The 15,330-nt window shown below is 45.9% G+C and overlaps 1 protein-coding gene across 5 annotated transcripts in view; it reads right to left on the bottom strand.

Moving 5' to 3' along the window:
* Positions 1 to 15,330, bottom strand: part of PLEKHG1 (pleckstrin homology and RhoGEF domain containing G1) — a 356,257-nt gene that overhangs the window by 288,785 nt on the left and 52,142 nt on the right. For 3 of the 5 annotated variants that reach the window (XM_075339532.1, XM_075339533.1, XM_075339531.1), the window contains exon 2: positions 3,507 to 3,662. The exons of 1 other annotated variant lie outside the window; for it this stretch is intronic. The gene's annotated coding sequence lies outside the window, so the exon portion shown is untranslated. Of the gene's footprint in view, positions 1 to 3,506; positions 3,663 to 15,330 lie in introns of those variants that run through there. One more of the 5 variants, XM_075339536.1, reaches the window with a different exon arrangement.

The raw sequence follows: 15,330 nt of genomic DNA on the forward strand, positions 1-15,330 counted from the left end.
TATTTTATTTTTCCTGGACAGCTTAGGAAAAACTCACAGACAACATTGAAAAAACACAATAAATCCTTCTGACTATAAGTGATCCGTGTCTACAGCCCATAATTCTGATATGAAGACATCAGCTCCATTCATAAAAAGTTTAAAGATAATGAGAAATACTATCAAAACAATCTGTATAAGTAGATTAACAAAAAATCACAGACGCCTTAATTTTTTTATGGTCAGGGCAAAAAAGTGTTCTTTTTTTATAGACTGTCCTGAAATTTCTGGACTTTTGGCATCCCAGCATCACTCTGGAATTTCTGGACTTTTGGCATCCCAGCATCACTCTGGAATTTCTGGACTTTTGGCATCCCAGCATCACTCTGGAATTTCTGGACTTTTGGCATCCCAGCATCACTCTGGAATTTCTGGACTTTTGGCATCCCAGCATCACTCTGGAATTTCTGGACTTTTGGCATCCCAGCGTCACTCATGTACACACATATGCTCCAATCAGATATAGACACAAATATCAAATTATTGACAAGTTGAAGGTCACAATAAAAGCCTTATGCTTTCATGTAGAATGGCACTAAATTAATTTTCCCATCAGGACAACCCAAATGTATGTGCCCTATTATGACCATGAAGAAATCAGAAAGAAAGGTGCCCATGCAGGATACTTATGAGCTTGGGAGAAAAAAACTGGGGATCATCCTCTAGAGTACTGTGCTATTATTACATAGATTGCCCCCTGAATGGCTGCCATGTAATGATACATCTCCCAGCTAAAGCTAATATCGCTTGGGGAACTGGACTCAGGGAATAAGGAGATCACCATTAATTCAAAATAATTAAATGGCATAAGGTCTAAAAAGTAGATTTTTTTTAAAAACAAAATTTGTGGTTTGTGTTGCAACATCCATAACATTATTATTTTTTTGTTTGCTCTGTGAGATCTTGTTCGTTGCGTGACATGTTGTCAGATTTTTTCAAACCAATTTACGGAAGATACAATGATCTGTTTTTATTGCATTTTTTGAGGGCAAGTATGGTGACTAAACAACTAAATTCTGCCATTTTGATTTTTTTTTCTCGTTGCAGAATTTACCAATCTTTTTAATTACATTTATATTTTGATAGATCAGATTTTTATGTATGCCGTGATACCAGATATATTTATTTTTTACATTTCTTTATTTTTAATGGAGGATAAGAAAGGTGATTTAAACTTTTGTGCTTTTAATTTTTATTTTTTTTTCAGATTTTTCACATTTTTTATTTTTTTACTTTATTTTTTTGTTTTAGCCCACGCAATGGTTTTGAACCCACCATAATTCAATCAACTATATTATACACGCCAACACCATTATACCAGTTTCCAGCCGCGGATGTTAAAGACGACTGATTTACATGGTCTGCATCTGTTGAGTATAGAGGTTACTCAGATCCTGAGCCTTCTCCACACTCGATCATCCTACAATCACGAACATGTACATGATATTGCTTTAAGGGGTGAAAGAGTAGCTATCATCAATGTGGGGTTTCCTTATTTATTTAATAAAAGAATGGGCAGCCTTAGATAGTTGATTCTTCTAAATATCATGAAAAAATAAAACCACTCCATAGTTGGATCCCTCCGCAGCCACTCTTACAGTAACCTGTTCTATTGATATTACCATTCGGTAACAGCTTAGTAAAGAAAACGGCAGAGCAAAGAGTGAGATCTACTTTCATTTCGAGAGTAGCCGAAGTGGGTTGTGGGAACTCAGAGTCTATGCCGTGATTCCACAGCCCTGAATTTCGGGCTCCGCTTTGCTTGAAAGTCTGGCCCTTCTGAGAGACATTAGTGGCACTTATGAGTAGTTTTGTGTCTATATGTTTTTTTAGAAAAATCACCAAACCGGGGCAGCCGACTGTGTTATTAAATAAAAAGAGCAACCCCAGATTGGTGATTGATACTCTTTAAAAGAGTTGTACAGATGTTTGGCACTAAAGTCTGCAGTCACCCGAGCATAGTGTGTACTGTCAGAATTCTCTGGCGCCGACAGCGAGACTAGGCAGTCATGTGACCACAAGTATGTGATTTGCATACTCCAACTAGACGTGTGTGGCCACACTCAACTCACTTATATGGAGTGAAGCTACACACATCTAAATGTGGCTGGAAGCATGAATACTGCATAGTTGTGGTCACATGACCACCCATTCCCAATGCCGACACTGTAGAATCCTCATAGTGTGCACTGTGCACGATGTGGGTATTCAGACTTTTGTGCCAAACCTGGGCAACCCCTTTAAGGAAAGAAGGTTGAATCATTCTTGAACGTCTACACTGGTATAAATATAAGTTAGATAAATTCTGAAAAAGTAAGAAAGCAAAAAAGCTGCAGTTATTTTTATCCCAATACTTTAATAATGTAGGATTTGTTCACGACCCTACCAAATCATCAAACTGCTTTTCCTTGCATAGTTTTAAAATGAGTATATCCTTAGGCAAAATGCGTTCAAGTTTCAAGCTTTGCTGTACAACATTGCGTCTGGTTTATCAAATCCCGAGCACCTGGAGGCAAGGTTATGTGCTTTCTTCTGCCTTCTTGTGGTATTAATATACCAGGACAGTTACTATGTTGTTACAAAGGCTACAGAATTAAGAAGTTCTCCAGGCTATATATAAAACTCTCAAATTATGCCCAGAATTCCTGACCGTCATGTTTTTGTGGAACTATTCTCAAGGTCTCTGGAATTCATTGCTCTAGTTTTTTTTAGCAAAAAACATACATAGATGCTCATAAATGAAATGTAATGGGTATTATCCTAATCTTATATTAATTATGTAACTTTGATAATAGTGAAAAATGTATGCTCAATTTGTTTTAGTTCACATTTAACACTTGATGCATTAAAAGCCCCATATACAGTAGCTTAAAGTTCGGTAAACTCACCCATTTTGTCTTGGCCAAGCTAACCTCCCCCCCCAAAAAAAAGAATGTGAACACTGAATTTCAACATCTGATACTTTTGTTTCCTCAAGAGATAAATCTAGGTGTTTGGCAGTGGCTTATTCTACTCTTCTCCTTGGAAACACTTAGCCGGCCACATTAGAGCGTTCAGCTGGAAGCCATCTCAGTCAGATCTCCTATATACAGGCGCACTCGTTTGGCTGAGCACTCCTGTGTTCTCTATGAGAATGCACATCTCTGCTGACAGCTTATTTCCATGGGACCAAAACAATTGGCAGCCCGAAATTAGACATTCCTGATCAACATCAACCACAACGATCAGTTGTCCGAGGCAACGATTCCCATTATATTCACATTATATTTAGGCCGAATCTATGGCTATAGTCGGATTTAGCCAACATTAATCAAATGTGTATGGAGCCTTAAGTCTAGTCAATGTACGTAAAATAGTCTTTAAGTCCTAGTATTCGAGACTCAGATTGAAGGCAGCATAGCAGTACAATTAGCTTGTTGGAACAAATAATTTTTGATCTTTTTTAATAAGAAGGAGATAATACTTACATTCCAATATTGTCAAATCCGAGTGGCTGTAAAGTCTGCATTTTCCAGTGGGATGATGTGAGTGGGTTGGAGAAGGTTTTCTTTTCAGTATGTGCCCTTAGCCTAAGCATTGGACTCTCTTGGGAACATCCTATTAATCCCAGCCAATGGCAATACCTGATTGGGGGAAACACAACACGAGTATTTTAGAAGGTTCTATCTTAAGCCCAACTTTGAAGTATACATTTCTCATATCTTAGTAACAACTATAAAGTATACAGTTCTCATTTTTAAATATTTATATGGCTAATATAGTCTCCTGACTTGCAGGGTAAGTACTGAGTTCTCTGCATCTGAGAACATTGTTCTTATAGCATACCTGTCAGCTGATCCATGCTGCCCATAGATGCATAATTGTGGCCACATCTATGTTTCTCTAAAAAGCTCTATTGTTTCAAACAAAACAGTTAGAAGAACTGGTCGGGGACGATAGCCAGAGAAGAGACAAGTGCGACGTCACCCAAAGATCAGCTTCTCTCTGCACTGCTTCAGGGGATGGTCTTTCAATATGGGATCTTCTAAGTAGATTCATGCTGCCTGTGGTTTGGGCAGCATGAATAAGTTGAGAGGCTACCTTTAAAGAGGACCGTTCGCCATTTTTTCATGTTGCGGTAGACACATGATGTAATAGTGGCTCCAGAGCTGAAATAAAACTTTTTTTTCCTTTCATTTTGCCTCTCTATTGCAGAGATATTAGCAATCAAATATCTGCAACGGAGCTGAGTTTAGCTGTATCACATTAGAAACCCTTTATCAGTTCTCCTCCTCTCCTAGCACTGTCATCTCTGCTGTACTGCCCCACCCCACACTGACTGTCTGGATATGGGATCTCAAAGGTGTCATAAACACAGTTATGTATATGCTCAACTTGGACTTTCCCTGCAGTGAGATCACGGCTGTCATTAAATCTCACACATGACTAGGGTATTGTAAAGTGTCACACGCACAATAACCACACAAACGCTGAGTGACGAATGAAATATACAGCCACAGTAGCCTTTATTAATTAGAATTAAGAACATACTCAAACTGATAACCATCATAACCATAACCTTAACCAGGAGATCCTGGATTGCCTGAACCATTGAACAGCACCAGAATACTATCCCTAGTCATACCACTCTGATTCAGGGTTGACAAATGTCACAGTGCTGTCCCTCCCAAATTTTAACCTGTTGCCTGGGAACCGTCCCAGCCGGAACTTAACCATAAGCAAGTATGAAGGGTCAGCATACCTCTGATGTGAACCCTTACTTCATTAACCAAGGCCATCCCTGACCTCCTCACCTCAGCTGCCATGCAACATAGCAATCAAGACCACCACTTTACCGCCACATTACTAAAGTATAATTTTAATATTTTTTTTAATTTTTAATATTCCTTTCAAACACAATAAATAAGGGCAGGTGGGTGGGTTATTTACCGGTCCTGGATCCATGAGACAGGATCTCCCAACCGCTCTTCCTCTTCTTAGCAAGGTAATCCTCCTTCTTTTCCACACCCCTTCTAACAAACTTGCCACCAATCCCATAGCAAGCCCTAACCATCTGACCACTCAAATCCCTATAGCTCCCCCCATATCCTGACGAGCAAATGCGCCAAATTCACTACTAACCCTTTCCTGCTTAAACTCCCTATTAACCCTATATATGCCTATCCTTACAAACCCCTATCATGTCCGTTCTTCCACTATGGCTGCGCCCGCCCTCCAGCCCTCCTGTGGAATAATATGCCTCTTCTGGACTGCTGATGTGTGAATGTGTGAGTTATGACAGCCTGCTTTGATCTCACTGCAGAGTAATTACAAATTGATCACAAAGCCAGAGGAATGATTATTGACATTTTTGAGCTCAGCTCAGTCTTGTAGAAGGGAATGTACAACATAGAAGGTAGTGCTATGAGAGGAGGAGAGCTGATAGAAGGATTTGTAATGTGACATAGCTAAACTCAGCTGTACTTACGTCCTCCTCCCACCCCACGCTCTTCTGCAACTATTACACTGAATTTCCAGTTACACATGAAAAATTTGGTGAAAGGTCCTCTTTAATGAAGATTGACAGCAATGAAGAATTTAGTTTTGCCCCTGATTGAGAGTCCTTAGTTGTTGATATCTTTTAATGGCTAACTGAAAATGTGATAGGAAATAGCAAGTTTTCAAGCTTACTTTGGTCTTTTTCTGTTCACTAGGCATGATTTTAGACAAGATAAATAAAATAACTTATCAATATTTCTTTTGGTTCCTGACATATAGGTAAAATGTCAATCTGCAGATAAATAGCATTTAATGGAAACTTGTCATGTTGGCTTACACTATCTGCAGATAGAGGGCTACCTGTAGGTAAATAACATTAAAATCATTCCTGCCTGCCTTATTCATTCTATCCTCCCTGTAGCTGATCACTTTCAATCATATATACATACAGGGTGCACTTCTAATCACCATTCACTATAGGCTGTGATTACTCCCCTGCACCTTTGCAGCCAGCTCTACACACTCATACACTGCAGACACATACACTGCAAAGCTGTCAATCAAAGTGATGGAGTGATTTCAGTACCCTCAAAGTACAGTGGACGGTGACTGTAACATTTTCTTGCACCGCACAGATGAAGTGAGTGGCTGCAGGTAGAATATAACTTCATTTTGTCCCTGTAGCCGCTGCTTCTGTAAACATGTTTTCAATGCTAATTATTACTTACAGATTACCCCTATATGTGAAGGTAAATATTGTTTATGGAGGTTACAGGTTCCCCTTGAGTTGTCTCCAAAAGTTTGCTATTTTGTCATCATATTGTCAGTTAGCAGTTTTAATTTTTCAAACTAATGACTAACAGATTTTTTTATTCCGTGGCACCTTATTCCTGGAAAGCTGTCCCATCCAAAGGGAATATTTACAGTATCATTGTATCAGTAAATGATAAATTTGATCTTTTTTTGCTAACTTGTCATGCTTCATTGAAGTTTTATAAGTTACTATTTTGGAAAACCATGCATGAGGACTAATTTTTTTTAAATACCTGGCTAGATCTCAAGGCATTTCTTGAGATTGTACAATCACCATTTATGCTGACCAGACAATCTTATCTAAGAAAATATGAGCTGACCTACAATTACTTAGAGGATCTTTCTATACACATAAATAAAGTATGTTCCTTAAAATATAGATGTCCTAAAGATTAAAGTCTGCAGTGCAGAATGGCTGCCCTATAATCTCATACAACACTTTGCTATGATGAACAATACTGCCCTATGATCCCATGAAATTAGGCCATGGCGTGCACACTGTAAATGGTTGGAGGTACTAGTAGTTGGTTTGATGAACCCTAAATATATTCAGAAAGACACTGCACACTCGTGGTACTTGCGAAATTCGAGAAAAATGTAATGATGAGTTTTCAAAGAGCCAAAAAAGCCAAAAAAACAAAACAACTACGTGATGGCTATGATATATCTACAGTTAGGTCCAGAAATATTTGGACAGTGACACAATTTTCGCGAGTTGGGCTCTGCATGCCACCACATTGGATTTGAAATGAAACCTCTACAACAGAATTCAAGTGCAGATTGTAACGTTTAATTTGAAGGTTTGAACAAAAATATCTGATAGAAATTGTAGGAATTGCACACATTTCTTTACAAACACTCCACATTTTAGGAGGTCAAAACTACTAATTGGACAAATAAACCAAACCCAAAAAAAAAATTTTTATTTTCAATATTTTGTTGCGAATCCTTTGGAGGCAATCACTGCCTTAAGTCTGGAACCCATGAACATCACCAAACGCTGAATTTCCTCCTTCTTAATGCTTTGCCAGGCCTTTACAGCCGCAGCCTTCAGGTCTTGCTTTTTTGTGGGTCTTTCCGTCTTAAGTCTGGATTTGAGCAAGTGAAATGCATGCTCAATTGGGTTAAGATCTGGTGATTGACTTGGCCATTGCAGAATGTTCCACTTTTTTGCACTCATGAACTCCTGGGTAGCTTTGGCTGTATGCTTGGGGTCATTGTCCATCTGTACTATGAAGCGCCGTCTGATCAACTTTGCGGCATTTGGCTGAATCTGGGCTGAAAGTATATCCCGGTACACTTCAGAATTCATCCGGCTACTCTTGTCTGCTGTTATGTCATCAATAAACACAAGTGACCCAGTGCCATTGAAAGCCATGCATGCCCATGCCATCACGTTGCCTCCACCATGTTTTACAGAGGATGTGGTGTGCCTTGGATCATGTGCCGTTCTGTCACGCTCCCCGAGTCCTCTGCTCCCCTCCCCGGGTCCTCTGCTCCGCTCCCCGGGTCCTCGGCTTCGCTCCCCGGCTCACCTGCCACCCTTCCCGCTCTCCAGCCTCCGGTGTCCGCGCTCCCCAGGCCCCCTGGTCCCCGCTCCCGGCGCCCGTCGGCTTCCCAGTCCCTGGCCGGCTCTCCTGCGTCCTCCTCTCCGCTTCCTGCCATGGCTTCTGGCACCCGGGCCGCGCGCATGCGCATTAGGGCGCGCGCGCGGTCACTGACCCTTTCTTAAAGGGCCAGTGTCCACTGACAGGAAATGAGGCACACAGGTACAGGGTATATAGGGGGTTAATGTCCAAGGGAGCGGGGCCTGTTCTTCGTGTTTTCCCAAGCTAGGAGTCAGGTCTCCTTGTGTTCTGTGAGATACTTACCTCTCTGTCTTCTAGAGCCGATCCTGCATCGCCATCCGGTCCTGCTGTGTCTCGAACCCCGAACGCTGCCCATCTGCCATCCTGACAGTCCGTACCATCTTGGTTCGCTGGGGTGACCCGTCATCTTGCTCCAACGGTTCCGGACCCCGCCTGACATCATCTCGGCTTCCGAACCTGAGCTCCGTCACCCGGACCACCATCAGTAACCTCGTGGTCCCAGGGACTTCTCCATTGTGTTCCAGTGCACGGACTGTCCTGCTACCTAAAGTGCTCCGGCTACCGAACTCCTTTCCCTCAACGGGGAGTTCGGCCCAGTGGATCCACCTCCCGGGTCTGCCCGTCCATCCGGCCCTAACAGTAAGAACAGGCCATGGATCCCGCTGCAGCACTAGCAGCCGTACAGGAGGAACTCCAACGCCAGCGTGAGACTCAGACCCGCATGTTGCAATTCATGTCTTCTGTGGACACCCGCCTGAACACGCTACAAGAGGCAGTTACGTCTTCAGCATCCCGGGCTTCCACTAGTCAATCCACGGCTCCAGCTCCCGTGGCAACATTTTCAGATACTTTCAGACTTCGTTTGGCCTCACCACCCCGGTACGCCGGAGACCCCAAGACCTGCAGGGGGTTTATAAACCAATGCTCCCTCCATTTCACGCAGCTGCCACATTTGTTTGCCTCCGACCAAGCCAAGGTCGCCTTCATCATGTCTCACCTAGAGGGCGAGGCACTGGCGTGGATGAACCCCTTGTGGGAGAAGGAGGACCCTATGACCAAAAACCTCCAGGAGTTTCTGCAGGCCTTTCGCAGCACCTTTGACGAACCCGGACGCGCCTCCGCGTCTGCTTCATCTCTTCTCCGGTTACGTCAGGGACCTCTGACGGTGGGTCAATACGCCATCCGTTTCCGCACCTTGGCTTCAGAACTCGGGTGGAATAACGAGGCCCTAACCGCCGCCTTCTGGGAAGGTCTCTCAGGTCGAATCAAAGATGAGCTGGCTGGACGTGACGTACCGTCCACCCTGGACGCCCTGATTACCCTAGTGACTCGAGTGGACATACGCTTTCAGGAACGGTCCAAAGAGGTGTCCCGTGAGAGACGTCCGGTAAGACATTCCTCTCCTCCACAGAAGCCCGCCGTACTCCAGTCAACGGCCTCTGGTGTCTCCGTCCATGAGCCTATGCAGATCGACCGTGTATGTCAGTCTGAACAACGTCGAGCAGAGCGGCTCGCCAACGGTCTCTGCTTCTATTGCGGAGAGGGCACACACCTGCTACGCGCCTGCCCAGAGAGACCGGGAAACTCCAAAGCCTAGGGTTGGTAGGAGAGGCCACCCTAGGTGCTGGGACTCTCTCAGACCCAGTTACATGGACTGTGCAAGTGACCACGGGAGAGACGCGGTTTACGGCTGAGGCGTACCTCGATTCTGGGGCAGCAGGCAATTTCATCCAGCAGGCCACTGTGGACAAGTACCAGGTGCCTGTTACTCCACTCGCCAAACCTCTGGTGATTGCCTCTGTGGATGGGAGACCCCTCTCTGACACCATCTCCTGGATCACCAAGCCGCTGGAACTGCGTATCGGCGCTCTGCACACCGAGACCATCGCTCTCTACGTTCTCCCACATATGTCACATCAAATCCTGCTGGGCCTTCCTTGGTTGCGGACACACGAGCCTTCCGTCAGCTGGGGCACTGGCGATATCACTCGATGGGGGTCTTCTTGCCATGAGACCTGTCTGAAGACCATACAACCTATCCGGCGACCTCCGGTTCCTGAGTCCCTACCGGGACTGCCCTCAGCCTATTGGTCCTTCGTGGACGTCTTTGATAAGAAGGAGTCCGAAGTACTTCCGCCACATCGTCCATACGATTGTGCCATTGACCTGCTCCCGGGTACTACACCACCTCGAGGACGGATATATCCACTGTCTCCAGCCGAAACAAGGGCCATGTCTACGTACATCACAGAGAGCCTGGCTAAGGGATTCATTCGGAGATCCTCCTCTCCTGCTGGAGCAGGCTTCTTCTTCGTAAAGAAGAAAGAGGGCGACCTACGCCCATGTATAGACTACCGGGGATTGAACCTAATCACCGTAAAAAACAAGTACCCCCTGCCGCTCATCCCCGAATTGTTTGATCGGCTCAGAGGAGCTCGTGTGTTCACCAAGTTGGATCTTCGGGGTGCCTACAACCTGGTCCGTATCCGCTCAGGGGAGGAATGGAAGACCGCGTTCAACACGCACGATGGACACTATGAATACTGCGTGATGCCCTTCGGCCTGTGTAACGCACCAGCAGTCTTCCAAGAATTAGTGAACGATGTGTTCCGGGACCTTCTCTACGTCTGTGTGGTGGTATATCTGGATGACATCCTTGTCTTCTCTCCGGACCTCCAGACCCATCGAGAGAACGTGCAACAGGTTCTACAAAGACTAAGAGAGAATCGTCTGTACGCCAAGTACGAGAAGTGCGTTTTCGAACAGTCTTCTCTCCCCTTCCTGGGTTACCTCATCACCGATACCGGACTGCAGATGGATCCAAAGAAGGTCTCTTCTGTTCTCAACTGGCCTCCTCCTTCTGGACTGAAGGCAATCCAACGCTTTCTGGGATTCGCCAACTATTACCGCCAGTTTATTCCTCACTTCTCGGCTCTGACTGCTCCTCTTTCCGCCCTGACCAAGAAGGGGGCTAATCCCAAGGACTGGTCACCTGCGGCCGACGCCGCGTTTGGCTCTCTAAAGCGAGCCTTTGCCTCCTCTCCTGTACTCCACCGTCCAGAGTTAAACCGCCAGTTCACCTTAGAGGTGGATGCCTCCTCCTCGGGAGCCGGAGCAGTGCTCATGCAGAAGTCCTCCTCCGGGAAGATGGTGACTTGCGGTTTCTTCTCCAAGAGCTTCTCTGCGCCTGAACGCAACTACACCATCGGTGACCGAGAGCTATTAGCAGTCAAACTGGCTCTGGAGGAATGGCGCTATCTTCTGGAAGGAGCAGTGTACCCCGTCATTATTTACACGGACCACAAAAACCTGGAATACCTGCGGACTGCTCAGCGACTGAACCCACGGCAAGCCAGGTGGTCCTTGTTCTTTGCCCGGTTCGACTTCCAGCTTCATTTCCGACCCGCGAACAAGAATGTACGCGCTGATGCCTTGTCTAGGTCTTTTATGCCCATGGAGCAGGAGGAGGAGACATCCCAACCCATCATCTGTCCTAGTAAGATCATTCCGGTGGCTCCTGTTACCCTGGCCCAGATACCGCCTGGGAAGACCTATGTCTCTGAGACCGACAGGAAAAAAGTGTTACACTGGGGCCATGCCTCGAAAACAGCCGGTCATGCAGGTCAGAAGAGGACATGGAGTGCCATTGTACGTCATTACTGGTGGCCATCCCTTCGCACGGACGTCGCTGCTTTTGTCTCTGCCTGCTCCTCCTGTGCCAGGAACAAGACTCCCAAACACCTGCCATATGGCCGTCTTTTGCCTCTGCCCATACCATCAGTTCCCTGGCAACACATAGCGATGGACTTTATTACAGACTTGCCATTATCCTCCGGACACACAGTCATATGGGTCGTGGTGGATGGTTCTCTAAAATGGCCCATTTCGTTCCTATGGCTGGACTGCCCTCTGCCCAGGAACTCGCGGACGCCTATATACATCACATCTTCCGCTTGCATGGCTTTCCATCACACATAGTGTCCGACAGAGGAACTCAGTTCACCTCCCGCTTCTGGAGGGCTCTCTGTAAACATCTGGGAGTGACTCTGGACTTTTCTTCGGCCTACCATCCTCAGTCGAACGGCCAAGTGGAACGGGTCAATCAGATATTGACCTCTTTCTTACGTCACTACGTCAACGCCCATCATGACGATTGGTCCACGCTTCTTCCTTGGGCTGAATTCTCCCATAATCACCACGTCAGTGAGTCCTCCTCCAGTTCTCCCTTCCATGTCGTCTACGGACTTCAGCCGTCTGTCCCATTGCCTGTATCCTCTTCCTCGGACATCCCTGCTGCTGATGCAGTACTCCGTGACTTTACATCCATTTGGGACTCAGTTAAGGCGTCCCTTGCACGTGCATCTCTGCGGATGAAGAGACACGCGGACAAGAGACGTCTGGATCCTCCGTGTTTCTCTCCGGGAGATCTCGTCTGGCTTGCTTCCAAATACATCCGATTGAAGATACCATCCTACAAGCTGGGACCTCGCTACATCGGACCGTTTAAAGTCCTCGGCAAGATCAATGAGGTCTCCTACAAACTACAGCTCCCGGCCACGATGAGGATACCCAACTCCTTCCACGTGTCTCTGCTCAAGCCGGTTGTCCTTGGTCCCTTCTCCGCTGCCGCCAGTCCGGCCCCTCCTCCTATTGCTGAGGACGACATCTATGCGGTAAGGGATATCGTGGCCATGAAGACCGTACGAGGTCGACAGTTCTTCCTGGTAGACTGGGAGGGGTATGGTCCTGAGGATAGGTCCTGGGAGCCCAGGGAGAACGTGGGCACTCCTCTGATCCGTGCCTTCCTGTCCCGGTTGCGGGGAGGGGGGGCGTGGGGGGGGGTACTGTCACGCTCCCCGGGTCCTCTGCTCCCCTCCCCGGGTCCTCTGCTCCGCTCCCCGGGTCCTCGGCTCCGCTCCCTGGCTCACCTGCCACGCTTCCCGCTCTCCAGCCTCCGGTGTCCGCGCTCCCCAGGCCCCCTGGTCCCCGCTCCCGGCGCCCGTCGGCTTCCCAGTCCCTGGCCGGCTCTCCTGCGTCCTCCTCTCAGCTTCCTGCCATGGCTTCTGGCACCCGGGCCGCGCGCATGCGCATTAGGGCACGCGCGCGGTCACTGACCCTTTCTTAAAGGGCCAGTGTCCACTGACAGGAAATGAGGCACACAGGTACAGGGTATATAGGGGGTTAATGTCCAAGGGAGCGGGGCCTGTTCTTCGTGTTTTCCCAAGCTAGGAGTCAGGTCTCCTTGTGTTCTGTGAGATACTTACCTCTCTGTCTTCTAGAGCCGATCCTGCATCGCCATCCGGTCCTGCTGTGTCTCGAACCCCGAACGCTGCCCATCTGCCATCCTGACAGTCCGTACCATCTCGGTTCCCTGCGGTGACCCGTCATCTTGCTCCAACGGTTCCGGACCCCGCCTGACATCATCTCGGCTTCCGAACCTGAGCTCCGTCACCCGGACCACCATCAGTAACCTCGTGGTCCCAGGGACTTCTCCATTGTGTTCCAGTGCACGGACTGTCCTGCTACCTAAAGTGCTCCGGCTACCGAACTCCTTTCCCTCAACGGGGAGTTCGGCCCAGTGGATCCACCTCCCGGGTCTGCCCGTCCATCCGGCCCTAACACGTTCCCTTTCTTCTCCAAACTTTTTTCTTCCCATCATTCTGGTACAGGTTGATCTTGGTCTCATCTGTCCATAGAATACTTTTCCAGAACTGAGCTGGCTTCATGAGGTGTTTTTCAGCAAATTTAACTCTGGCCTGTCTATTTTTGGAATTGATGAATGGTTTGCATCTAGATGTGAACCCTTTGTATTTACTTTCATGGAGTCTTCTCTTTACTGTTGACTTAGAGACATATACACCTACTTCACTGAGAGTGTTCTGGACTTCAGTTGATGTTGTGAACGGGTTCTTCTTCACCAAAGAAAGTATGTGGCGATCATCCACCACTGTTGTCATCCGTGGACGCCCAGGCCTTTTTGAGTTCTCAAGCTCACCAGTCAATTCCTTTTTTCTCAGAATGTACCCGACTGTTGATTTTGCTACTCCAAGCATGTCTGCTATCTCTCTGATGGATTTTTTCTTTTTTTTCAGCCTCAGGATGTTCTGCTTCACCTCAATTGAGAGTTCCTTAGACCGCATGTTGTCTGGTCACAGCAACAGCTTCCAAATGCAAAACCACACACCTGTAATCAACCCCAGACCTTTTAACTACTTCATTGATTACAGGTTAACGAGGGAGACGCCTTCAGAATTAATTGCAGCCCTTAGAGTCCCTTGTCCAATTACTTTTGGTCCCTTGAAAAAGAGGAGGCTATGCATTACAGAGCTATGATTCCTAAACCCTTTCTCCGATTTGGATGTGAAAACTCTCATATTGCAGCTGGGAGTGTGCACTTTCAGCCCATATTATATATATAATTGTATTTCTGAACATGTTTTTGTAAACAGCTAAAATAACAAAACTTGTGTCACTGTCCAAATATTTCTGGACCTAACTGTATATACAGTATATATATATATATATATATATATATATCAATCAAAAAACTGTATATATATATATATATATATATATAGCCATTGCTTGGTTGTTTGCTTTTTTTGCTTTTTTGGCTCTGTAAAATCTCACTGTTAAATTATTCTCGAATTCCGCAAGAACCACGAGCGTGCAGTGTCTTTTTGAATATATAATCCCATGCAACACTTCACTATGACAAACATCTATTCTGCAAATCATAAGTGGTACGAGACAAAGAAAAAGAAATCAACTAAGTGGCTTTGATTTTACTATTGTAGACTGTAAGAATTTGGGAATGTTCTGGGAACCTCCTTGCCATTCCATGGTGCCCCGTATTGTCGCATTGTTGTTTTTCCTGTTTAGATAGGTTTGTCTTTGAGGAGTAGAGGATGCAGACATTGTCGTAAATTACGTTAAACAAAGGCTGTTTTGCCTAAAAAGTGCAATGCACTGAGTGATATGATGGGAAGCAGCAATTATTCTCCATGGGCAAGTACAGTATGTAGATATTAGTATCTTAATATTCTTCTCAGTCCACCATATTTCCAATGGCCCATATTTATAAGTGAGGTAGCCTAAAGCTCTGATTGGTGCATGAATGTAATCTTTCTATTAGAGTCAGAACACTAGTATGGATTCATGGCAGAGATATATTTTGGTGACTGATGTGGTATATAGATTTCTCCAAGCAGCCGCCCTAGAGAGACATGAAGCTCTATGTCTGCCATATGGTGCCCTGATTTTGGTTTGTTGACTCTAGAGACCCATCAAAAGAAAAAAATTATGGTGATCTGATTTTAGTTGGTTGTTCCTAGAGAGCCATGTAAACTCTATGTCTGTCATATGGTGCTCTGATTTTGGTTGGCTGACTCTAGAGAGCTGTGGAAACTCA

This window comes from Anomaloglossus baeobatrachus, chromosome 3 (genome assembly GCF_048569485.1).
Source record: "Anomaloglossus baeobatrachus isolate aAnoBae1 chromosome 3, aAnoBae1.hap1, whole genome shotgun sequence".
NCBI lineage: Eukaryota > Metazoa > Chordata > Amphibia > Anura > Aromobatidae > Anomaloglossus > Anomaloglossus baeobatrachus.